This window comes from Pelobates fuscus, chromosome 8, assembly GCF_036172605.1.
Source record: "Pelobates fuscus isolate aPelFus1 chromosome 8, aPelFus1.pri, whole genome shotgun sequence".
Classification (NCBI taxonomy): Eukaryota; Metazoa; Chordata; class Amphibia; order Anura; family Pelobatidae; genus Pelobates; species Pelobates fuscus.
Window position 1 is genome coordinate 45,041,942 of NC_086324.1, and position 26,726 is coordinate 45,068,667.

The following is a 26,726-nucleotide window of genomic DNA, read 5'->3' on the forward strand; positions in this document are numbered from 1 at the left end:
CAATTAACTGGAAGCAAATGCAGGGAGTTGAGAACAGGTGTGGTAGGTCAGTAGTCTGACTGATGCATTGTATACTGTCTGTATGTGATGGAGTTCTTTTTCTGGGAGGCCAAAGTAGAGTGCATTACAATCATCAAGACGAGAGCACTCAATATTTTGTATCCCTGTTGAACTATTGAGTTCAGAGCCTCCAAGTTTCAGGCCATTTGGGTTAGCATGAGGTATTTTTGCTGCCTGGGGTCCTCTTACCAAGAGTAACTCTATGAGTTCTGCTAAGGATGAGGCATGTTGAGTCTTTAGTATCTGGAGTAAAGGAGAAGTAGAGTTGTTTGTCATCAGCATAGCAATGATATCTTACGCCATGTAACCTGGTGATGTCCCCTAGAGGTGATGTGGGATTATTAAAAATCTTTATTGTACTTGTATTTGAATTATTGTACTAACTCCATTTTAACTTTATACTGTGACTTCTTCCTCCATTTTGTCCTCCTAACCTGACTTCTTCAATCCTCCATTTTGTCCTCATGACTTAACTTGTTCATTTTAAAACTACCTTACGTGACTGAACTTCTCAACCCAATTAGTATAGTAGACAAAGACTGTGTTTCCTGCAAGGACAAGCACCAGGAGGTGCTGGCTACTCCTTAAAACTTACTGGCTACTCCTTAGAACTTATAAGATAGTATAGTTTGAAGGCCACGAGAACACAGTAGTAATGAAATGTTCTATTCATAAGAGACCTTGCACCTGGACATGAAGCCTGATATCATTGACCGTGTAAAATGACGCTCAGGACCCCCTTATCCCCACCCGTGTCCAGAATAATCCCACCTCTGGTGGGTGGGCACGAGACTAACCTCTTAATTCTTTGAACCAATAGGTAAGACACTAACCCCGACACTTAACAATTAATCCAATTGATGATGTTTATTTGCTGATATTCTAATAATCAATGATGACGCAAAATGCCTCTTAAAAGGGCCTGCGCGCCCGCTTTTACTTCACTTGCCAATAAACTTTCTCGAAGTTATTTTAACCTGAACCTTGTGTGTCAGACTTAATTACTTCAGCGTATATACGCAATTCAATTTTATTGATTTGGACAGGAACAGATAGACATTTAAACATTTTGGTTTACTTTCAAAAAGTACCATAACAACTTGGCGCCCAACGTGGGGCATCGGGCTATGTCCGGCCGGTGAGCCGTCCTAAGGAAGACAAGGGTGGACGGAGGAATCCGGGGGGAAGGAAAGGAGATTGATCACCTCCAGGTACACGGTAGAGACTTCTGCAGAGCCACCGGTATGTTCCGGCCCCTTTGATTGACCCGTCCACGTGTCTGTGACTGCTTCCCGGGAGGACATCAAAGACAGGTAATATCTTGCCCGGTGTCTCGTTACTCACTTATTTACCTGCATTTTAGTCTATCTGTTGCCTGGGTGTGTTTGAATTGTTTGCCTGTTTCCCCTTTTTGGGATAAAGGGGGGTGGACCTGCGGATGCGTTCCTGGAGGTCTTCTGTGTGACTGTCTATCTGTTTGTATTTTACCCCTTTTGGGATAAAGGGGGGTGGACCTGCGGATACGTTCCTGGGGGTCTTCTGTTGCCTGTTTTACTCCTTTTAGGAACCACGGTGCTGTGGTTGTAAGGAAAAAGGGGGGTTGACCCGCGGATGCGTTCCTGGGGGTCTTCTTTGCCTGTTTACCTCTTTTAGGAGCCTCGTGGCTGTGGCTGTAAGGAAAAAGAGGATTGTTGGAACTGTGGATTTTGTGTAGACTCATAATTTCCTGTGATCCTTCTTGTGTCACTTTGAGAGCCTAGCTAGCTTCTTGGTGCACGTGGTAACCCGCAGCTTCAAGTGTGGAGGCTAAGGGAATTCCAATTTTCTTTTGGTAACCACAACCCCGAGCGCTGGGGCTGGTGGAATTCCAGTTTTCTGTTTATTTTGTGGTGTGTGAATTCGGGCAGGCATTGCTGTCTTCATCACCACGGAGTAGTGAGACTTATAAAGTGGGTCTTTATAGGGGCACTACAAGGGTGAGGGTAGCGCAGACACTACGAGTGGGCTGCTGTGACGAGGGAGGCATATGGATTTCGGACCGGTGTTAGCTGTTATCCTTGGCCGTTGGTAGTAAGATACTACGGGATTGAGGGAGGTGACTTTGGAGTAAGCACACGAGTAAAGGAAAGGAATTACTGTTGATTTAATTTGAACTGTGATGCATGCACTGTATTTCAACTGTATTGTTGTCTTGTTTGTTTAATAGGAGTCTCATGAACTCCTGTGTCTGTCTCTAAGGATTTTCCTTGCCTTTCATCCTTTCTGTACTTCCTATATTATTATACTATCCACTCCCATTCTTCTTAAAAGAGAAGTGATTGGTCACACACTTCTCACCTCGCTCCAATCCGTGTCTACCACCCCGGGTAGGCGGATTCAGTGACTAGTCTACGTTTTGGGAAGACGCACCTGAGAAAGTCCCACGGTTCTCAGGTGGCAGTCGAGCATTGTAGACGTTCTTGTTCAGTTTTCCCTCTCTCTCTCTATATCTAGGACGCTGGTATAGGGGTAGAGGGATTATGGGGCAGGATTTAGGTAAGCCCAGTAAGGGCTGGTTAGCATGTGATTTGGTAGAAAACAGAGAGGGTGAGGAGATGGTTAAAGGTGTTGTAAAGATTGCAAAAGTATGTAAAATTACTGTACCAACGGGTGGAAGATTGCAACCAGAAAGTTGGCGCAAGTTACTGGCAGAAATGAAAGGCAAGCTTACAGATAATGGTTTATTAAAGACTGCTGAAGCATGGTACAGAGTAGCAAAGGCTATTCAGCTAGAAGGTTGGGTTGAGGAAGAAATAAATCACAAAGGTGTGAAATTGTTTGTGTATCATAATAATTGTGTTACTGGGGTTTACCCTCAGCCAGCGCCCCAAAACGGCGCCCAGGGGATATCTATCCCCAAGGTTCAGTCAGCCGTAGGTGATAGCCAACTGACTATGTTCCCCACTCCCAATCCTCCTAATACCCATCCCGTCACCTCCCCTGTCTACCCGGTCCTGAATTCTGATGGATCTTTCTTTTCCCCTTCCCCGTCTCTAACATTCCCATCATCCTCATCCATCCCTACACTACCTGCTATACCTCTCTCTAACATTTCATCTACCATTCCTTCCCTACACTCTCTCTCCGTTACTGATCCCCTCCCCTCTTCATCCGCCCAGCTAACCACCTCTTCCACCCTCGCCCCGGCTCCTCCCTCTACACCCACCCCTACCAATCCCTCTCCGTCCCCTCCCATCTCCACCCCAGTCCAATACCCCACCTCCTTCCCCTCCCCAGCCTGGCCCTACCCCTTCCCGTATCCCATGGCCCTGCCCTATCCCGGATATCCACTACCCCTTCCCCAAGCCACTCCCCAGGTTCCGGTCATGCCCAGTCCGGCACAGTCTGCTCCGGATGTGCCCACATCCAACATGGCCGCCACTTCTTCCCTTAACCCTAATACAGTACCTTTTCCGGCCACCAATATGGCGGCCCCCAGTACAGCCCTGATGCCGGTAATTCCCGGTGACTACCTATCCCCCGGTTATGACTCGCTAGCCACCCCCGCATCTGGGACCCCCGCTCATCCTCCGGTCCTGTCACCTTACTCGGGCCCTGCACGAAAGAAAGCTCAGATCATAGAATTAGATGAGAGAGAAGAGGATAGTTTATCCCAGGACTCGTCGGAGGCTGCAGGAGCCGCTGCAGGAGCCTCAACTCATCGTTCTATCGATGATCCCTTTGGACACAAGGGTCGGGGAGAACGGACCCCTCCTAAATATGTTGCCTTTAACCCCACTCAAGCTAGCGCATTAATGAAATCGCTCCCTGACCCAGAAAAACAGCCTATGCCTTTTTACCGAGGGATAGTTCAAATTCAAAAGACCTATTCCGCCGCATGGCGTGATTTGCTGAGCATTTGTGCTATTAAAGCCGGGGATGCATACTGGCCGAGCATGGCCCGTCACCTCAGTACAGATCTGCTTTCCAGTGATGTTGATTACCCCTCCGGGTTAACCTTTTGCACCCAATTAAGAGAATGGGCTAAAGACAAACTTGCAGATCAGGCTGCTGGCCTTACTGATGTTATTCAAGATAAAGGAGAATCAGAGGAAAGGTTCCATGCAAGACTGTATCAAATGTTTACAGATTTAGGGTTTGATCTTACTGACAAAATTCATTCACAAATGCTGTCAGGTGCGTTTGTCCAAGGCGTTAAAGACTCTATACGCAAGGGAATCATTGCTGCACGCCCTGAATATAAGGTTGTTCCCCTGGATACCCTGCTTTTAGTTGCTAGAGGTTTGGAATCTGTTCAGACCCCAAGAAGACCCACTTCAGCTCCTCTCATGGTATCCCGCTCCACTCCAGTCCCAAGAGGTACCAGACCGGAGGAGGGGGGACATTGCTTTAATTGTGGAGCAAAAGGGCACTTTAGAAGTGACTGTCCAGAGCCAAAGAGGGAGCAGAGGGAATCCAGAAAACCACCCAAGCCTGCCCCGGCTCCCAAAGCCACCAAACAGGTTCCAATAGTTGAGGAACCCGATGACTAGGAGATTGGCAAGCCTGTGTCCGTAACCCCTGTCATGGCAGTGTCTACAGGGGATAAGGGGGGGCCACTTGCCACAGTGACTTTACCCATTGAAGGCCACCCTACCACATTTCTAGTTGACACAGGTGCAGCCCGTAGTGTTCTACGAGAACAAGACCTGCCTGACCCATCCTTCCTGTCCAATATTGATGTCTCTTGTGTTGGAGTGGACGGCCAGCCAAGACACAGCCCTTTAACAACTCCGCTACGAGTTGGCTCTAGCCTGCTTGCTCGCTTTGTGGTATCCTCCACATGCCCAATTAACCTGTTAGGTGCTGATGTCCTCTCACGCCTGCAAGCATCCATCACCTTCACCCCAGACGGGCAAGTAGAAATGTTCACACCTCTATCTGTATCAGACACCTCAGCCCTGTGCTCCTTGCCTCTGATGCTGCATTTAGAGAAGCCCCGTGAGGAAGCAGCAGAATTAAGGTCTAATTTCCCAGAGGAATTAAAAACACAGGTGCCTGCCAAGTTATGGTCCTCAGGCCCAGAGGACATAGGTCACCTAAATGTTCCCCCTGTGGTGGTAAAGCTCATTCCAGGAGCTACGTTACCAAGAAAAACACAATATCCCTTAAAACCAGCACAGTCTGCTGCCATTTCTATCCACATCAAGGCACTCTTAGAGAAGGGTGCCCTGGTAAAATGTAAATCTGAATGCAACACCCCGTTATTCCCTGTGAAAAAGAAAACTCCAAAGGGTGAGCCAGAGAAGTACAGGATGGTTCAGGATCTCCGTGCTGTCAATGAAGCTACCGTCCTGGACACCCCTCTTGTACCAAATCCCCATACTCTGCTCTCTGGAGTCCCACCGTCTGCTAAATTCTTCACAGTCATTGACCTGGCCAATGCCTTTTTCAGTGTCCCACTGGACCCATCCTGTCAATACCTGTTTGCTTTCACTCATGAGATGCAACAGTATACCTGGACTGTCATGCCCCAAGGGGCACAAAATTCTCCAAGTCAATTCGCAAAAGCCATGGGTACCATCCTTGACCCATGGCAAGCTGAGCACCCAGAAGTTGTCTTGCTTCAGTATGTGGATGATCTACTGCTCTGTGGAGATGATATACCCACTACTGAAAGGTGTTCAATTAGTCTTCTTTCCTATTTGGCAGAACAGGGATGCAAAGCTTCACTCACCAAGCTGCAATTCTGCCAATCTTCAGTGATTTTCCTTGGACATTGCCTATCTCAAGGTACCAGACATCTTACCCGGGACCGGGTAAGAGCTGTTCTAGACATTCCACCTCCAAGGACTTCAAAGTCTCTTCATGCCTTCCTAGGCCTCATTTCCTACTGCAGAGCATGGATCCCAGAAGCCTCTCTGCTTATGCAACCTCTTTATGATGCCCTTAAGTCTGACCCATTCTGTCTGACCAATGAAGCTCTGGACAATTTCAATGCTCTGAAACGTGCCATTGCTTCTGCCCCTGCCTTGGGCCTACCTGACTACTCCAAACCTTTCAAATTATTTGTCTCTGAAAGACAAGGCCATGCAACAGGAGTTCTCACCCAATCTAATGACTTAAGAGGCCGCCAGAGGCCTATTGGATATTTCTCATGTCAACTGGACATTGTGGCCAGAGGGACTCCCTCCTGTCTCAGGGCTGTTTTTGCTGCAAGAGAACTCATAGAAAGAACCTCAGACCTGGTCCTTGGCCACCCTCTGGTTGTTTTGGCCCCTCATGACATTTCTGCTATCATCAACCAAGTCCAGCTCAAGCACGTGTCTCCAGCCAGACACCTGCGCCTACAGTGTCATCTTCTTTTGCCTGACAACATTTCCATCCAAAGATGTCAAGTGCTTAATCCATCCACTCTTCTTCCACTCCCTGAGGGGGGTATCTATTATGGATTTATCACGGATGAAACCTACATTTACCTGCTCTGTGGATGTATCAAGAAAGTCATGCATCCACATTTGTCATTTTATGAAGATGAGACACCTCTTTGTGAAGGCCCGGATTACGCCTTCTGTACCATGTGGTACAAGCCGAACATTACTCCTGAACCTTGCTATGAAGATGAGCTTTACCACTGGACCGATGTAAAGCTCACTGCACAAGACTTCTATTGTGACTCTGAAGGCAATAGCATGGTCTTGGTCCAGCTACCTCAACAACTTAACTACCTTTACCGTCATTGGGATACCGCTATCCCACATATTCCTGTTACCAAGTGGAAGACAAGGTCATGGAATGATCTTGGGCCCATGGCAAAACTATGGGCCACCATGAATGAAGAACAGCTACAGGAAAATGGTATTGCCAAATACCCAACAACTGACCTTCTAGAAGCATGGCCACGCCATTTCCTGGAAAAGGAATTTCAAGATCTGGTCATAAAGAATGATTATGACCCAGAAACACCTCATGACTGTTTCGAACAGATGAAAATGGAAACAGTGCACTTACCAACTGTGCATGAGAATCCATTACCAGATCCGGATTTTACCCTGTTTGTGGACGGCTCAAGATATGCGGATGAAGAAGGAAAATATCGTACAGGATATGCCGTAACCACAACAAATGAAGCTATCAAATCATCATCCTTACCGCCAACAATGTCTGCGCAAGAAGCTGAATTACAGGCTCTGACTTCAGCATGCAAAATTTCCGAAGGAAAACGTGCCAACATCTATACAGATTCAAGATATGCTCTGGGAGTGGCACATGACTTCGGCCTAATTTGGAAGACAAGAGGATTTCTTACCACCGCCGGTACACCAGTCAAGCATAGTACTGCAATTAAGGAGCTAATGGATGCCCTCCTACTCCCTAAAGAGGTGGCCGTTTTGAAAGTCATGGCCCATGGGAAATTGGATACAGATGAAGCAAAGGGCAACCATTTAGCTGATCAGGCTGCTAAGCTAGCGGCCAGGGATCTGCAGGAAGTGGACGAAGAAGTGTCCGGACAAGAAGAAGAAGAAGTTCCTATTTTTGCTCTGCAAACTCTTCCTACTGACTTACGAATTTTGCGAGAACAGCAAGCTGCAGTCACTCCTGAAGAAATCCAGAAATGGAAAAAGAAAGGAGCTGTCCAGAAGGACGGAATATATTACAACAACTTCAAATTTTGTCTTCCCAGAAATTTGTATCCAGCAGTTGTCCAATGGGCACATGGGCCTGCACACCTGTCAAAAGAATTGATGGCCGCCCTCATACAGAAGTATTATGAAGCACCTGGAATCACAACATTGATCAATAGCTTCTGCAAAGCCTGTGTCATTTGTGCAAAATGCAATCCAGGAAGACCAATCAAGGTGCCTGCAAAACACCTGGCAAAACCCATGTACCCCTTCCAGCGAATTCAAATCGACCACATCCAAATGCCCAAGAGTGGGCCCCATGAATATGCACTAGTAATAGTGGACATGTTCTCAGGATGGCCAGAGGCCTACCCAGTGGCCAATATCACTGCAAAAACAACCGCAAGACGCCTACTTACCGAGATAGTATGTAGGTTCGGACTTCCAGAAGTCATTGAAAGTGACCAAGGTCCAGCCTTTACAGCAACAGTGACTAAAGAAATTTGGACTGCTCTAGGGGTGACTCTAGCCTTCCACACCCCTTACCACCCACAAAGTAGTGGTAAAGTGGAGCGCATGAATGGCACTCTAAAAACCAGAATGTTAAAAATGTCACAAGAAACAAAGATGCCCTGGCCAGAAAGCCTGCCAATAGCTTTATTTAGTGTTAGACACACACCTAGAGGGAAGCATTCACTGTCTCCATATGAAGTTCTATTTGGGACAGCACCCAGACTAGGTTGTTATTATCCGCAACAGTTGCAGCTCCAATCAGATGTTTTAGTAGACTATGTAACTGAACTTGCAAGTGCTTTAAACAAAATACATGCCCAAGTTTTCTCTTCAATTCCAGATCCCGAATTGGATACAGGTTCCCATAACCTGCTTCCCGGAGATTGGGTCCTGGTCAAGAAGTTTGTGCGGAAAAATACCCTGGAACCAAGATTTGACGGTCCATTCCAAGTTCTTCTGATTACCGCAACCTCCGTCAAACTGGCCGGTAGGCCAAATTGGATCCACGCTTCCCACTGCAAGAAATCTCCTGCCCCAGAGGAAGCGAATACCGCACAAACATGTATCTCTGGTACACCTTCTCCCTAATTAGCCTTATAAAGGCCCAGCAAGTAGCCATTACCAAAGATATTAGTGGGTACACCTTCTGGTATAATTCATCGTGCACCCAGGTGGCTACTTATACCTTTGATTACTGTGATATTGTAGAATGCCCATTTCCCACACCACAAATCCAGAGCATCTATAGAGATATCCCTCATTCGAAAGACCCATATGTTTGTGTAGTTGACAAGCAATGGGGGCACAATTGTGACCATTGGGGGGCGGCGGGATGGAATGCCGGGCCTGCCTGGGGTTACAAACCAAAAAGTGCCGTAGCTAAAGTAGATGATCATGGTAGATCTCTTCTCCAGAGAATGACTTTGAGAAAGCCTGGGGGGAGTACACCAATGAAATTAATCCTCAACATTGAGCATCCAAGCCCAACAGATGCAGACCAGTATGTGATGGGAATGTATTGGAAAAAGGGTTCCTACCAAAAATTAGGGCATTTCTACCTCAAAGATATGTGCAACTCTTCTGAGTGGCAAGGGGCCACCCATATGGTCCCTAACCCATTAAAACCTCATATCCAGACCTTTCAAGACATGATGGCCATTGCTAACCCCACTTTTGAAGATACCATGGCCGCTGAAACAGGTTTTAATGATGTAAATCTATGGTTAGAATGGATGAAATATAATGCTAATAAGCATAATAGAACTCCATGTTATGTGTGTGGCGGTGCCAGGCCTCACCTGGGTACTGTGCCTTTAATCCTGCCAGTAGATATAGAAGAATGTGTTTTAAGCCTTTTTGCCTATCACCATAATTTTAACAGGTCCATATGTATTGCATGGACAAAAGAGTATCCTCTCCTAACTCAGGATGTCAAACCCCCAGATGGTATTACCGTGTATAAAGGTAACTACACTTGTTATGCTAATTATGATGGAATGGGTAAATTCTTGGGTAACTTCTCTAAAGGGTATTGCGCTACCTACAGAAATGTCTCTATGGACTTGTTGCAGTTTCACACCAGGTCATTAGGGGATATTTACTGGTTGTGTGGGGATTTACAGCTAAGATCCAGAATGGACAAGCAGTGGTGGGGGGAGTGTACTCTAGCTAAAGCTATTATGCCTATACATATCATCTCTGACACACACCTCGTCACCCATGGGTCCAAACACACTAAGGTTAAACGTGACGCCCCAGTGAAAGGAAGTTTTGATCCTCATGTGTATATTGATGCCATTGGAGTGCCTAGGGGGGTGCCCAATGAGTTTAAAGCAAGGGATGAAGTTGCCGCAGGATTTGAATCAATTTTTACCATAGTTACCGCAAACAAGAATTTAAATTGGATAAATTACATTTATTATAATCAACAGCGTTTTGTTAATTATACCAGAGACGCCCTCCAGGGGTTGGCCGAACAGCTGCAGGCCACATCCCAAATGGCTTTCCAGAATAGAATGGCCCTAGATATGATCTTAGCCGAAAAAGGAGGGGTTTGTAAAATTTTGCCCGACACCATGACATGTTGTACCTACATCCCAGAAAACACAGGCCCTAATGGTAAAGTTACATTAGCCATAGAAAAATTAAATGACCTGTCTGAAGAGTTAAAAAGGAATTCTGGGATAAAAGATCCCTGGGAAAGATGGTTTGGTTGGATGACAGGATGGCAAAAGGCTTTAATGCAGATTGGTATGGCTATACTAATTTTCCTTTTTATTTTTGCTCTTCTCTTTTGTTGTATCCTCCCATGTGTGAGAAAATCCCTCATGAAGACTGTTGACCAAGCGGCACCCACTTTTACCCATCTCGAAGTTGATGACCAAGACTTCCAAGACGTCAACTCACCCTGTCTGCCGCTGCAAACAATCCCTTTTGTTGATAAAGTGCAGGAATTCTAGGAAGGGACTAGCTTAGGGACAGCATCTGTCAGTGAATGGTAAAGGCCCCGTGCGGAGAAGTGGTGGGTTAGCTGCCATGGGACACCCATGGGTGTGAAGTGTTCGAGAGCCATACTGACGGATGAGTTAGCCTATTAGGGTCAGCTCTAGGGACAGACTTGCACTTTGCATTAACACCTAGCTAGCGGCCACGGGGTTTCTGTGCCTTTGGGTTAACACGTCTTCTGATACTAACATAATAAAGTTTTTATCTCTTAGAATCTAACATTTCATAGGGGGGACTGATGTGGGATTATTAAAAATCTTTATTGTACTTGTATTTGAATTATTGTACTAACTCCATTTTAACTTTATACTGTGACTTCTTCCTCCATTTTGTCCTCCTAACCTGACTTCTTCAATCCTCCATTTTGTCCTCATGACTTAACTTGTTCATTTTAAAACTACCTTACGTGACTGAACTTCTCAACCCAATTAGTATAGTAGACAAAGACTGTGTTTCCTGCAAGGACAAGCACCAGGAGGTGCTGGCTACTCCTTAAAACTTACTGGCTACTCCTTAGAACTTATAAGATAGTATAGTTTGAAGGCCACGAGAACACAGTAGTAATGAAATGTTCTATTCATAAGAGACCTTGCACCTGGACATGAAGCCTGATATCATTGACCGTGTAAAATGACGCTCAGGACCCCCTTATCCCCACCCGTGTCCAGAATAATCCCACCTCTGGTGGGTGGGCACGAGACTAACCTCTTAATTCTTTGAACCAATAGGTAAGACACTAACCCCGACACTTAACAATTAATCCAATTGATGATGTTTATTTGCTGATATTCTAATAATCAATGATGACGCAAAATGCCTCTTAAAAGGGCCTGCGCGCCCGCTTTTACTTCACTTGCCAATAAACTTTCTCGAAGTTATTTTAACCTGAACCTTGTGTGTCAGACTTAATTACTTCAGCGTATATACGCAATTCAATTTTATTGATTTGGACAGGAACAGATAGACATTTAAACATTTTGGTTTACTTTCAAAAAGTACCATAACAGAGGTAGTTAAGTAAATTGTAAATAGCATGGTAGACAAGATGGATTCTTGTGCAACTCCACAGTCCAATTATTTTGTTGATGATGAGTTTGACCTTGATGTTACTGTCTGTGATCTACCAGTGAGGAAAGATGTAAACCAGTTAAGAACTGTGCCACCTAGACCACAGATGTCCTGCAAATTATTTACACTAAACCTTGAGAAACGTTGTTGGGGATATACATGCATGCTAGTTTGCTGACCCCTTCTATTGTGCAAAACAATTGCTTGGGTTTATTGTGGGACAGCATAATTTAGCGTGACAAGAATGCAGATGTTCTTCTGAGTTATCTTCAATTGGTATTTATTGAGATGTTTGGTAAGAACGGCTTTATCCTCTGGATCATGTGTCCTATGCTACCTTCTCTCCATTTACGGCCTGTTGTCTTCATTACTCTGATGGTGCTATCAAACATTGTTGTGTGCTTTGACATGGCGTATGCATGTTGGTGCAATACATTCCAGGGTGTCTCTCTTGAAATTTGTTGTAGAGTCGGACTAAGGAGCTGAGTTCTTTAAAATTGCCCATTAATTCATTTATATCCAAATTTTATATTATGTCCCATCGCGTCACCACTTTTAATGAGTAGTGCTTGACCAGGTGCTAATGGCTGATTGTGATACAACAGAGAAGTGTATTGAGTGGTGGTCTGACCAAGCAACTAGATGTATGACATTTTCTGTCCATGGAAATAGCAACGATTTGTATGAAGCTGTGTGCATTATTCAAGCTGAGTAGGTCCTGCCCAAGCTGGGATAGGGTGTCATCAATCCACTTGTTCAAGTCTCTCAATAAAAGCCAAGGAATAAACCAGTCATAAGGTCAGAGAGTTCTTGAAAAATCTCTTCTCATCTAGTGGGGGTTTGTATATTAACAGCAACCAGGATCCTATATCTATTGAGACACTGGCAGATATGCATTCAAAAGATTGGGGTGTATGGTCTGATATTAAGCTGGGGTTTAAGGATGATTTGACACAGATCATAACTCCACCTACCTTGCGATTTTGTCTTGACCAGTGCAACACCGTATAATTTTCTGGAACAGCTGCCTCTAGAATAGCCCCACAAATTGTCATCTAGGCAGAATTCAGTAATGCACACTAATTCACGTGTTTCAATAAGGTCGGCGATAATAGATGCAGAGGCGGCTCTCTAATTAGGCGGTTTAGGCGGCCGCCTAAGGCCTCGCGCTTGCGGGGCCTCGCGGCCGCTTAAACCGCCTGTTGGCAGAGTGTGTCAGGTCCTCGGTCAGTGACCGAGGACCTGACACCAGGAGGGGGCCCGGCGGCTTGCCCGGTATGCCGCCGGGTGCGAGGCCCCTCCTGGCTGCCCGGCCACCATCGCAGACACTGGTCTGCAGCTCCGCAGTGTGCAGAGCTGCAGACCATGTGACTCGCGAGAATTGGCCAATCAGAGCGTTGCCGCGGGTTACCACGGCAACGCTCTGAAATCTCGCGAGATTACACGGTCTGCAGCTCTGAGGAGCTGCAGACCGTGAGCAGTGGCCACCGGACCACCAGGGAGCCCACTGGACCACCAGGGAAAGGTAGGCTCTCCCTCCCCATCACCCCCCAACACACTCAGGCTCACCCCCCAGCTTCACCACCCACCACCCTCAGCCTCACCCACCATCACCCCCACCACCCTCAGCCTCACCCCCACTACCACCATCACCACCCTCAGCCTCACCCCCCACCACCACCATCACCCCCCACCACCATCACCCCCACCACCCTCAGCCTCTCCCCACCACCATCACCCCCCACCACCATCACCCCCTACCACCCTCAGCCTCACTCCCCACCACCACCATCGCCCCCACCACCCTCAGCTTCACCCCCCACCACCATCACTCCCACCACCCTCAGCCTCACCCCCACCATCACCCCCCACCACCCTCAGCCTCAATACCCCCCACCACCACCCCCCACCACCCTCAGCCTCACTCCCCACCACCACCATAACCCCCCACCACCCTCAGCTTCAATCCCCACCACCATCACCCCCACCACCCTCAGCCTCACCCCCACCACCATCACCCCCACCACCCTCAGCCTCACCCCCACCACCCTCAGCCTCAGCCTCACCCCCACCACCATCACCCCCACCACCCTCAGCCTCACCCCCCACCACAACCATCACCCCCCACCACCCTCAGCTTCACCCCCCACCACCATCACCCCCACCACCCTCAGCCTCACCCCCCACCACCACCATCACCCCCCACCACCCTCAGCCTCACTCCCCACCACCACCACCATCACCCCCACCACCCTCAGCTTCACCCAACATCACCCCCACCACCCTCAGCCTCACCCCCACTACCACCATCACCCCACCACCCTCAGCCTCACCCCCCACCACCATCACCCCCCACCACCCTCAGCCTCACCCCCCACCACCACCCACCATCACCACCCTCAGCCTCACCACCATCACCCCCCACCACCCTCACCATCACCCCTCCCCACTATCACCCCTCACCACCCTCACCCCCACCACCCTCAGCTTCACCCCCCCACCACCGTCACCATCACCCCCCCACCACCCTCAGCCTCACCCCCACCACCATCACCCACCATCACCATCACCACCCTCAGCTTCACCACCCACCACCCTCACCACCCTCACCATCACCCCTCCCCACCATCACCCCCCACCACCCTCAGCCTTACCCCACCACCCTCAGCTACACCCACCACCACAGTCACCATCACCCCCCACCACCCTCAGCTTCACCCTTCCCCACCCTCAGCCTCACCCCCACCACCCTCACCATTACCCCTTCACCCTCAGCCTCACCATCCCCCATAACCCCCCACCACCCTCAGCCTCACCTCCCACCACCCTCAGCATCACCCCTCACCCCCTCAGCTTCACCACCCACCACCACCCTCAACATCACCCCCCTCAGCCTCACCCCCCACCCCCCTCAGCATCACCCCCCTCAGCCTCACCACCCTCAGCATCACCCCTCACCACCCTCAGCATCACCCCTCACCACCCTCAGCATCGACCCTCACCACCCTCAGCATCGCCCCTCACCACCCTCAGCATCACCACCCTCAGCATAACCCTCCGTCACCACCCTCAGCCTCCCCCACTCACCATCACCCCCTCCTTCTCACATTACCCCCTCTCACTCTCACATTACTCACTCTCACATTAGCCCCCCCACTCTCACATTAGCCCCCCCCACTCTCACATTAGCCCCCCCACTCTCACATTAGCCCCCCCACTCTCACATTAGCCCCCCACTCTCACATTACCCCCCTCTCACTCTCACATTACCCCCTCTCACTCTCACATTACCCCCTCTCACTCTCACATTACCCCCTCTCACTCTCATATTACCCCCCTCTCACTCTCACATTACCCCCTCTCACTCTCACATTGCCCCCCTCTCACTCTCACATTACCCCCTCTCACATTACCCCCCTCTCACTCTCACATTACCCCCTCTCACTCTCACATTACCCCCTCTCACTCTCACATTACCACCTCTCACTCTCACATTACCCACTCTCACATTACCCCCTCTCCCTCTCACATTACCATCACCCCCGCTCCCTCTCACATTACCATCACCCCCCGCTCCCTCTCACATTACCATCACCCCCCGCTCCCTCTCACATTACCCCATCACCCCCCGCTCTCTCTCACATTACCATCAACCCCCTGCTCCCTTTCACCATCACACCCCCCGCTCCCTCTCACCATCACACTCCCCGCTCCCTCTCACATCACACCCCCCGCTCCCTCTCACCATCACACCCCCCGCTCCCTCTCACCATCACACCCCCCCGCTCCCTCTCACCATCACACCCCCCCGCTCCCTCTCACCATCACACCCCCCCGCTCCCTCTCACCATCACACCCCCCCGCTCCCTCTCACCATCACACCCCCCCGCTCCCTCTCACCATCACACCCCCCGCTCCCTCTCACCATCAGCTACCCCATACACATAGGGTCTCAGACAAAAACGCAAACATGCTCACAGAGACATACATTTGCACACACAAGGACACTCTCTGTCAGACACACTCTCAGGCACATACACAGGTAGACAGTGCATCAATGTGTATATGTGACACTTTTTTGTTAGTGGGGCCTCATGTTTGCGTTTCGCCTAAGGCCTCATAAAGTCTAGAGCCGCCTCTGAATAGATGTTTTGTTCCCTATTGATCTGGCATTGCACATGACTGATCTCATAGGATCTTGGGGTTTTGAGTTCCTGCTCTGTACTTTGGAAACGATGTTTCTTCTTACAAGGGATCGCACAAAGAGGTTTTCTTGATTTGATTATGCGCTTTTTGTGGCTTCTAGATTGGATCACTTCAATTGGGTTTGCAGGTAGACAGAGTGGTGGAGCAGCTATGATAGTAATAAGAGATTGCACTTTCATTTTTGATTTTCCTCCACACCAGCCCCTGTGAGTACTTTTAAAGATACCAAGCAATTTTAGGCTAATCACTTGCAAGGGACTGGGTGGAGAGACTGAGAGGGTATAGGTGATCATTACCTCAGCAGTGAAGGGGTTAAAGTAGCTTCTGAATTTTGCAGGGATGTCAACAGTTGGGGATGGTCACATAACATAGATAAAGCATGTATACAAGTCAGATTACAGACGTTCTAAGTCAATGTGCTATGGTAAAATATTTTTCATCAATACGTTTTTGAATGTTTATAAATTAAATCTGAGCATTGCCGAATGGCTGATTAATTCCAAAACCCAATTTACAGACGTAGGAGAGTCTGTTTTATAGTTTCAATGTACCTTGTTTGTTTGTGGTGTTTTAGGTTACGGTATCTCTTCTTAGCAGTAAGAGGGTCCCGGGAAAGTATATTTCAATCCGCTAAGCATCTATAAGAAGTTCATTTTGGAACAGATACCATTACCACAATTATAAGTGTTAATAAAGTACACAAAAATAAAAAAGTGACAAAACTATGTACAGCTTCAAAATTAATAAACACATGTAACTGCATCGTGGATAAATACAAATAAATAAAGTGGCATTTCTGGCCTCAGCAAGTGGATGGAAAAGGAAACATTTTTTGCACTATGAATCCTTCTGTTACAGAGGTATTGTGATAATACAGCAACTGCAAATATTAATGGAGCATTGACTTTGCCTTAACTAGAAATTTGACCTTTTAGGTTACAGTGGGTAGTTGGTAATTCCAGTTAACAAAGATAGGGAGATGTAAAATAATCTACATATTTTAATACTCAACAAATCCTGGCTACCCACGTTAAATACCCACTTTCATCAAATTTACAACACAGATATAGCTACTGAACTAGAAGTGCTTAAAAGAATATGCAACAAATGAATTATGCTCATATAACAGAACTTTGTTCCAGCTGTCATCACAGCTCACATGTAAAATACATTTAACTCCCATGGAAATGTGGGTATTTGGTCAAGCATATTGATTTTCACATCTATTTCTCACTAAATTACATTCCTATACCGTACGAAACGCAAAATGAGCGAATGATGTAGAAAATTAAGCAAATGTGTGTGGTCTTATACGGAAATGTCAGAATGTTTTCGTTTTTAAAGCTAGAAAAACAGTTAATATATAAATATAAAGTGTACTGCATTAATAGACCATTGCAGGAGCTACATGAATTCTTAGAACCATATGCTATACAGCTCATTATAGTAATTATGGCAAAAGTTGTGTCTTACCAATTTACATTGTCTGACAAAAAATAACGAGACTCTCTTGGTACCTATTAGACTTATGCATAATGGAATAATCTGGATCAACCGGATAACTTTGGGTAGTCAGATAGTCATCCACGTGGCTGTTTGGCTCTTCCGAATATTATCCATGCACAGAAAAACGAGTCAGGCACACAAAAAAAGGATGCCAAAATGGGGCAATTATTATATTGCACAAAATATACATAATACGAAAAAAAAGTTAATCTGTATTTATAGATTTATGTTATGTATGTATTAAGTATATATTCTATAAATATGTAATTAAAGATTTTAAAAAATAAATGTTTACTGGTCCTCCTTTTTTTCTTCTTTTAATCACTTAATCTGTGAATAAAATTTAGTGGTTGTCCACTGGCCATCAGTCATCTTTTTTGCCATCAATCATCTCTTTTTCTGGTGCCACTGATGAAACTCCGAAGCTCGAGTCAAATGAACATGCTCGTCCACTGCACGAGGTGCTTGTTCTGGTATATATTACGTAATGGCGCTTTGAAATTATGGAATTCAGCAGACCCTCCGATTGGCCTAAATTTGGATAAACTGCAAGTCGACCACAAATTAATGCACAAGTCTATTGCCCATGGCAGGGGTTCTCACCTGCTACTCTGCTAATACAACCTTTAATTCCACATCAGTGTTTCCAAATTGGGTGGCAATGAAAGCCTGAGAGTGCTGTTGCCCTAAAAACACTACAGTATTTGAAACTTTGACTTAACCAGTAGACACAGCTGTATTTTGCTATCCAAGTGTATGGACAACCCTAAACTATAACTTGAATATGGCAATGCCTGCTTGTCACAAAACCCCAAGTTATGCTTCCACGAATTTTAAAGGTTTGCCGTGTTTCTAGCTACCAGCTGGTATTCATTTTTAAACCATACCTGATGTGACTGCTATATTTGCACAGTTTTGGTTAAGAACAAAACCAATAATAAATGTATATGAACCTGAGGGAACAATACAGTTACGGAGATTTGAGAAAGGCAATGGAATCTCTAACCTCTATATTGCATACTGCAAATTCCGTATCAGAATTTCACCGATCCGTGAAGAGTTCATATCTCTTCAGATGTAAGTGGGATAGGTCAACTCTCACCCTCAGTATGAGTCCAGCAGGTTATGTTTCTCTTGAAGACCATTGTTTTAAGCCATGAGATGAAGTTCTTAAATCTCAAACAGACGGATCACGCTTTGAGCAAATAAAACAAACACCTAAACTTTAGTTTGGAAATTGACGGCATGCACCTACTTATGGAACATTGATGAGTTGCTGTAGGTTATTCTGTTTGGCAAGAAAGATTCCTTTCCAGAAGTCACTGACCTCACTCTGTGTCTGTCTCTTTGTTTCTGTAGGGTACACATGAACAGAAACAATTAATATCCACATGTGTTGCTGTTGCAGGTGGTGTCTAACCTACAAAAGCAATTATTTAACAGAAAAAACGGTTAGAGAAGCTTAGTATTGCAATGAATGATTTAAAAGTTTAACATCTAAAATGTATCTGCCTGGTTAGTATGGTTCTGAAAAAATACACAGTTTTGCTTGTGAGGTCGGCGACTAAGCAAAATAAATATTAGCTGAGTTATGGAATTTTTTCAGCTTTTCTATTTTATCTGAAACATTGCAAAAAAATTGTAATAAAATTTCCCTCACTAACACTCCACTGACAATTTACTAAACATCCCAGTACAAGAAAAGTGCATGTCCTAGGGTCCCTAAGCAGTTACTGTTTCCATACTAATATTGTAGTCAGCGACTTCCCACCAAATACAGGGTGCATAAAAGGTAAGGCTGCTCGTTACATCTGAGGACTCACACACTGTCTAGTTGGTGTTAACTTGATCATTAATACATATTTATTATAGGGTTTATTAAAGGGTTTTTTTGTGTTAGAGGTGAGAGCAGGTTTGTACATGCTTATTGGAAATTGCAAATCAACTGGATTTTAAAATAATTTTTATGTCTTAGCAATGGCATAAATACTTTCACATAGATATCTGTTGGTGCATTTGTTTTGCAGTAAGGTAAATCTGCAGGGAGCATAAACAGGATACCAGAGCACCAAAACAACTTTAGCTTAAATAAACTGCTTCAGTGTATAAATCATGCTCCTGCAGTCTCAATGCTCAGTAATCTACCATTTTAGGATTTAAGTTGGTTTATTTATACACCTCTTCTAGCTGTGAGTCACACAGCCTCCACGAAAAACTGGTTTACATTTCAAATCAGATGCGACAGCACAGTGTGTTTACTTTAAAAGTGTTGTTCTCCTGCTCTGTTAAATTAAAGTTACTCACAAACACATAGAAGGCTCTTGCAGACTCTAGCAAGCTATTAACAGAGCAAGATACAAGAAATTCTAAATTAAACCGACTGTGCAACAAAAGAAGTTTAAACATTAGATCTCTTTCAAGGGAAGTGTGTAGGGTGACTGATCAGTGTAGGTCACTGCCAATGAGAGGTGTGTATAGGGCTGCATAAACAAATTTCACTCCTAAGTGGTTGTTTTGCTGTTTATAGTGTCCCATCACATAACCAAATCTCTTGATTTGCTTGTTATCTGATTTTATTTTCTCCCAATGGCAGCATTTAGTTTTGCTATGGTCTGGTAAATGGATAATGTTGTTCCCGGTCATAACTAAAATGTAATTATTATTGGTTGCTAATAAATATTACCAACATTCAACATTGTTAATAAATAACATTATTAATAAATATTACCGACATTAAATAACCAGAGAGAGAAATCTATAAAGCTGATACATGACAACCTTTAGAAAGCAATAAATATTTGAAGATATTTCTGTGAATTCATAATTTACAATGTTCTTGTGCTCAGGGAATCCCTTGTGAGTCTATAATAAAGAATTTCATTCCATTTACATAGAAATTACCGACATATCCTAAAAATATTTCTCCAATTAATATGCAAATTGACAAACGCAGTGTTATTTGCATATATATTTGCAAGAATTCTGTTGTCTTAACATCTTGTGTAAAACATAAACATTATAATGGTGTTAATGGAAGGAACGTCTTTAAAGAGAAACTCCACAAATGAATACAGACATTGTTTTAAAAAAAACTGCTACCTTCAACCCCCCTCCAAGCACCTGTTTTTTGTTTTTTTTGTTTTTTTGTTTTTTTAATAAGATAACTTTTCTTTTGCTTTGCAAAGCCATGCAATAATTGATCCAACCCATGAAGCCAGATTTTACTTTCTCAACAGCTTCAGCATCGGTTTTAAGAAACTATTGTGTCTCGACATCTTTGTAAATGAATATTTGTAACATCACTCTCCATTCTTTTACACTTTCTAGCAACATTTGTAGCTGATGAAAAGAAAACACTGAGTATACTACTAGCATTATTTGCAGGCTACAATACACTATTCAGCAAGGCTCTAAATTTCCACTCTTCCTTCGCATAAGGCATATTATCATCATTTAAAGGACACTATAGTCAGCAGACCAACTACAGCTTAATGCAGTTGCTCTGGTGAGTATAATCAGCCCCTGCAGGCTTTTTTGCAGTAAATACTGTATTTTCAGAGAAAAGGCAGTGTTTACATTACAGCCTAAGAACACCTCTAGTGGCCACTTCCCAAATGGCCACTAGAAATGCTTCCTGGGTCAGTGCTGCACAGTGTGCAGCACTGATGTTCAGCGTCTCCACGCTCTGCATAGTGATTGGAGATAATCACTTCTGATTTAACAGCCAAAGAGGTAATCGAGGGCAGAGCCAGATGCGAGGAGCCCCGGGCAGCGCTCGAAAAAGGTGAGTAAATCTAGCCTGAGGTAAGGGGGGCTGACCACCGAAATGTTGGTTTATTATTATTATTATTATTATTATTATTATTGTTATTACCATTTATATAGCGCCAACAGATTCCATAGCGCTTTACAATATTATTAGAGGGGGGATTTAACTATAAATAGGACAATTACAAGAAAACTTACAGAAACGATAGGTTGAAGAGGGCCCTGCTAAAACAAGCTTACAGTCTATAGGAGGTGGGGTATAAAACACATTAAGAATTAAAGTGTCAGGAACATACATTTACTATAGTGCCCTTTTAAAGACAACATTATTATGGCATATATTTTCTTACTGCTATATACTGCTCGATACTGTTGTCACCAGAATACTAGTGGGAATAACTTACACCCAATTTTTGAAAATTTTATTTTACTAGATAGATATGTTTTTTAGCCTTATAGTATTCTATACTTTAGTTTGAATACATGCTATATGTGTTCCTCAAAGACACCTGTTTTCCTGCTACTTTGCGTCATTTTCTGTTTCATTTTGGTATACATATATTTTTTCTGGGTGTATATATATATATATATATATAAGTGTCCTGAGGACAGTTCACAACTGTGAACTGAAACGTTGACCATTTGGATTAAATGCCTAAATTTTTGTTGAAGTCCTTGAGTGCTAGCTTTTTTCTTGGAGGTTGTATCTATGTGCAACTGAGCACCGGGCCAAAACTTAAAGGGGAGCTGGAGTGCAAAACTCCCATCGAACTGTATATATATATATATATATATATATATATATATATATATATATATATATATATATATAATATATATAGGTATCCAAAAAAACGGAATGCACTCCAGGGTCTTTGTAAAGTAAAATATAACTTTTAATTCATATACAAAATAAAAAAAATATACATCAACGTTTCAGGCTCACATCTGGAGCCTTCTTCAGGATGGCAGATATATTATATACCTGGAGTGCAAGCACCTTGGATTTATTTATATATATATATATACTCACTTTGATACTTTGCTAATACTTTATCATTAATATGATCTACATTACAGCACTATATCAGATTTTGACAACTCAATAATATGTTCTTTTTATCTCTGCATTATATTTGCTTTCAGTGTACAGTTTGTCGAACTTTATGAAATGTGCAAATCTAGAAAAAGAAATAAATAAGAAATAATTTTACCTTGTAAACGCTTGGTGTTGTAAAAATATAGCATATTAAGTCAATAAGAAAGATTCTGGGTTATCCATTGGAACTGCTGAAAATCGACAAGGGAACTGCAAACTATGAATCGAAATAGACCAAGAGGAAATTAACTCAATTCAGCTTTTTTATCCTAAAATATAAAATCAACTCACAATTTTCCACAATTCCTAGTTTCGTAAATATTGACATATAGGTAAACAAGGCAGAATATCAGAGTCACGAGCAATTCATTTTGCCAATATAAATCTTTGTCACAGCTGAATGTACCTCACCATGAATTTAAACAGAATTGCCCAAGGTTACAAATACTTTCTATAGGTTTATTGCCAATACCATATTTTTTTCAGCTTTTCACATGTGTGATAAATGAAATATACCTAAATATACATGAAATAATATGCAAACACACATGTATATAATATAACATATACACTATTACAGAAGTTATACATACATTCTAAAATTGTCATAAAGTTATAAATTAAAGACTTTAATATAAAGCTATAAAAATAAGTTGAAAATTTAAAATTGCTGACAAGCAGCTACTACTCCTGCTGCCTAAATCACACATTTTATACATTTATTATTCTTTATTAAGTAACAATCCCTTGTTGTACCTAACGAAACCCCCTATGTGTTCAACAGGGAAGGTACACATAATACATTTTGATCAAGCGGAAAGGAAACAGCTAGAATTTGTGCTTCAACAAAATAAGCCCACTGTTTAATTTCATTACAGTTTAATGTTTTACATATTTCCCCCCAATGGATCTGTTAATCACAGTGTAAAGTTTTCGCCATTTTTAAGAGGACGCGGTCCTATAGCACATTGGAAGCAAATTCTAAAACACACATGTTATTAAGATGTGACAGCAGGGTGTAACAGATACCATATGTTCTAGTTAATTTAAGTGTAGCTGGGTTGAAATGGGAAGTGGTAGAATGTTCGTTTGTTTGCTATGATTTCAATTTTTCTTTATTTTACAGTCTGTAAAGGAAAATAATTTAAGACTTAGTTGTTAACACCTTAGGAATTGCGATTTCTAAATAAGAACAAAAATGTTCAATTAATACGAATGACGGGAACAAATATATGAGTATTGTAGTAAGATGTATAAGAAGTGGAGCGATATGAAGTGAATAAGCCCCTATCACCAAACAAAGATAAATTTAAATTTATACTTAGACTTTGCTGGATAGGATTCAGATTTCAAATGCAACATGCAAAAAAAGATCAACAAGAGATCATAGCACAGATCTGTATGGACTGATATAAATTCATATACGTATGTATAATATAAAAATTAACAATTTATTGTATACAATTCATAAAACAGCTAAAATGTAGCTAAATAGCAGTAAAAACAAATTCCTGCTTACTGGAAATGATGGTGAGCATAACGGTATATATTCCCGTTTGCTCACAGCAAGACTGTCCCACACTGGGTGATGTCTCCTGAATCACGCGAGTTGAATGGAGCTCCTGTTGTTGAAGTCGGGTCGGCAGGCGAGTGTAAGCTTGTTCTCTACTTCCGTGTTCCCGGCTCGTATTTTGGCTCCGCCTTCTCTTTTGCGTGATTGCGTGTTTATCACGTGTCTGTCTACGCGTTTCGCCGTTCTCGGACGGCTTCGTCAGGACGTGATGCGCTGGAGTCGGTCTTCACTAATGTGCATTTTTATACGAGTGATCCAATGCCTAATTGGCTTAATTTCTTTCCAGTCCGCATTTGCCTATGTATGGTGTCCCAGATAGATCAATTGGATTAGCAAGCACATCCTATTGTGAACGGAAGGCTGCTTTTCCTTCATCTATTGTGGGATCTTCATTTCTTATGTATTACACATATACATTACATGTTTAAAATAAAATATTTATACACAATCAAAAAAGAAAAGAATCTTGACAGATAACATCCAAGATAGAAACACAGTTAAACCCAATTTTTTGAACCAATTAAAAGGTTTCTTTAGATGTGGTAACTGTAATGCCTGCCGTAACACAAAAAGTGACAAACAGGGCATTAAGGAATTTACAGTAAACAGTAAGACACATAAGATAAGAGAACTCATTACCTGCCAAACCCAAAATGTAATATACATGTTAAAATGTCCCTGTGGCCTAAGATATATAGGCAGAACCACTAGGCAATTGAAAACTAGAATCTGTGAACATGCATATAACATCAGGAGAAAATTTCCACAACATCAAGTTTCTCTACATTTTGAAGAGTTCCACAATTCTGACCCTTCCCTTTTGGAATTTATGGGAATCCAACAGATAAAGAAAAACTGGAGAGGAGGCAATCCTATTCAAAATTTGGGCCGAATGGAGATGAGGTGGATATTTGAACTCAACACCCTCATCCCCAACGGACTAAACAATGACTTTGAGATTTGCCACTTTCTAGATTCCTGAGAACTGTAGATTGACGTATACCTAACCTTCATATGCAATATAGGGAGTAGCTATCTACATGCACATTGATAGGACTTTACTATATTACTTTGCAAATGTATGTATGTAAATGGAGTTAAATCACGATATATTAACTAGATCACGATATGGTAAAAGAAAACACAATGGTGAAATGTCAGTATTGGAAGCACAGCATTATAATTTTCTGCTTCCCCCCCGTTTTCCACATAGGAAATTATATAAGAATAAGAAAGAAAAATATTTGAGAAAAATATCTGTCAAAATATATAACAAATCCAATTGCATTAACATGTACATTTCTGTTTTCTTTCTTTCTCTCTATAAGATATGTAACAAAAGGAAAAACACGTTACAGTAAAAAAGAAATTCATATAAAGTGTGTAAATTTGTAAATACAATTACATTAGATCTTTATGATTATGTATAAATACTTAATTAAATTTTTTTGATTGTGTATAAATATTTTATTTTAAACATGTAATGTATATGTGTAATACATAAGAAATGAAGATCCCACAATAGATGAAGGAAAAGCAGCCTTCCGTTCACAATAGGATGTGCTTGCTAATCCAATTGATCTATCTGGGACACCATACATAGGCAAATGCGGACTGGAAAGAAATTAAGCCAATTAGGCATTGGATCACTCGTATAAAAATGCACATTAGTGAAGACCGACTCCAGCGCATCACGTCCTGACGAAGCCGTCCGAGAACGGCGAAACGCGTAGACAGACACGTGATAAACACGCAATCACGCAAAAGAGAAGGCGGAGCCAAAATACGAGCCGGGAACACGGAAGTAGAGAACGAGCTTACACTCGCCTGCCGACCCGACTTCAACAACAGGAGCTCCATTCAACTCGCGTGATTCAGGAGACATCACCCAGTGTGGGACAGTCTTGCTGTGAGCAAACGGGAATATATACCGTTATGCTCACCATCATTTCCAGTAAGCAGGAATTTGTTTTTACTGCTATTTAGCTACATTTTAGCTGTTTTATGAATTGTATACAATAAATTGTTAATTTTTATATTATACATACGTATATGAATTTATATCAGTCCATACAGATCTGTGCTATGATCTCTTGTTGATCTTTTTTTGCATGTTGCATTTGAAATCTGAATCCTATCCAGCAAAGTCTAAGTATAAATTTAAATTTATCTTTGTTTGGTGATAGGGGCTTATTCACTTCATATCGCTCCACTTCTTATACATCTTACTACAATACTTTATATCTGGTGAAGGGAACACCTGTAGAAGTGTGGAAGCTGCTCTATTGAAATTGTACATAAATATATGCCTAAATAGCTCTAAATTTTCACCCATAATAGAGCTTGAGTACACCAAATTGCTCCAGTAAAAATAATTTTATTTAAATATATGAGTATGTTGTAATTCTTTAATAGTCTATTTTTATATATATTATCTTGATTTATTTTTTTTAATTATTGTTATATGAGACATACCGTACATCGTGTTTTCATGTATGTGTTCATTGTGTTTTTTTACATAGTTACATTGGTGGAGCTTGTAAAAAAATACAAGTGAGATAATAGTTTAATAAATGACATATACAGGGTTAATTACTAAAGCGATAATTTAAAATGAATTCAAACTGAATTTCAAAGTTTAGGCAAAAGTAAAAAAACTGCAAGCATTGCTGACTTAGAATTTTCTTTACAATTTGTATATTTTGGCCTTAAAGGGACACTCCAGGCACCAAAACAACTTTATTTAATCTTACCTCAAGGGCTTAAATAGTTTTGAATGGTATAACCCCAAAGTTGTCTCCAGTGGTGATGTCCACTTCCCCCT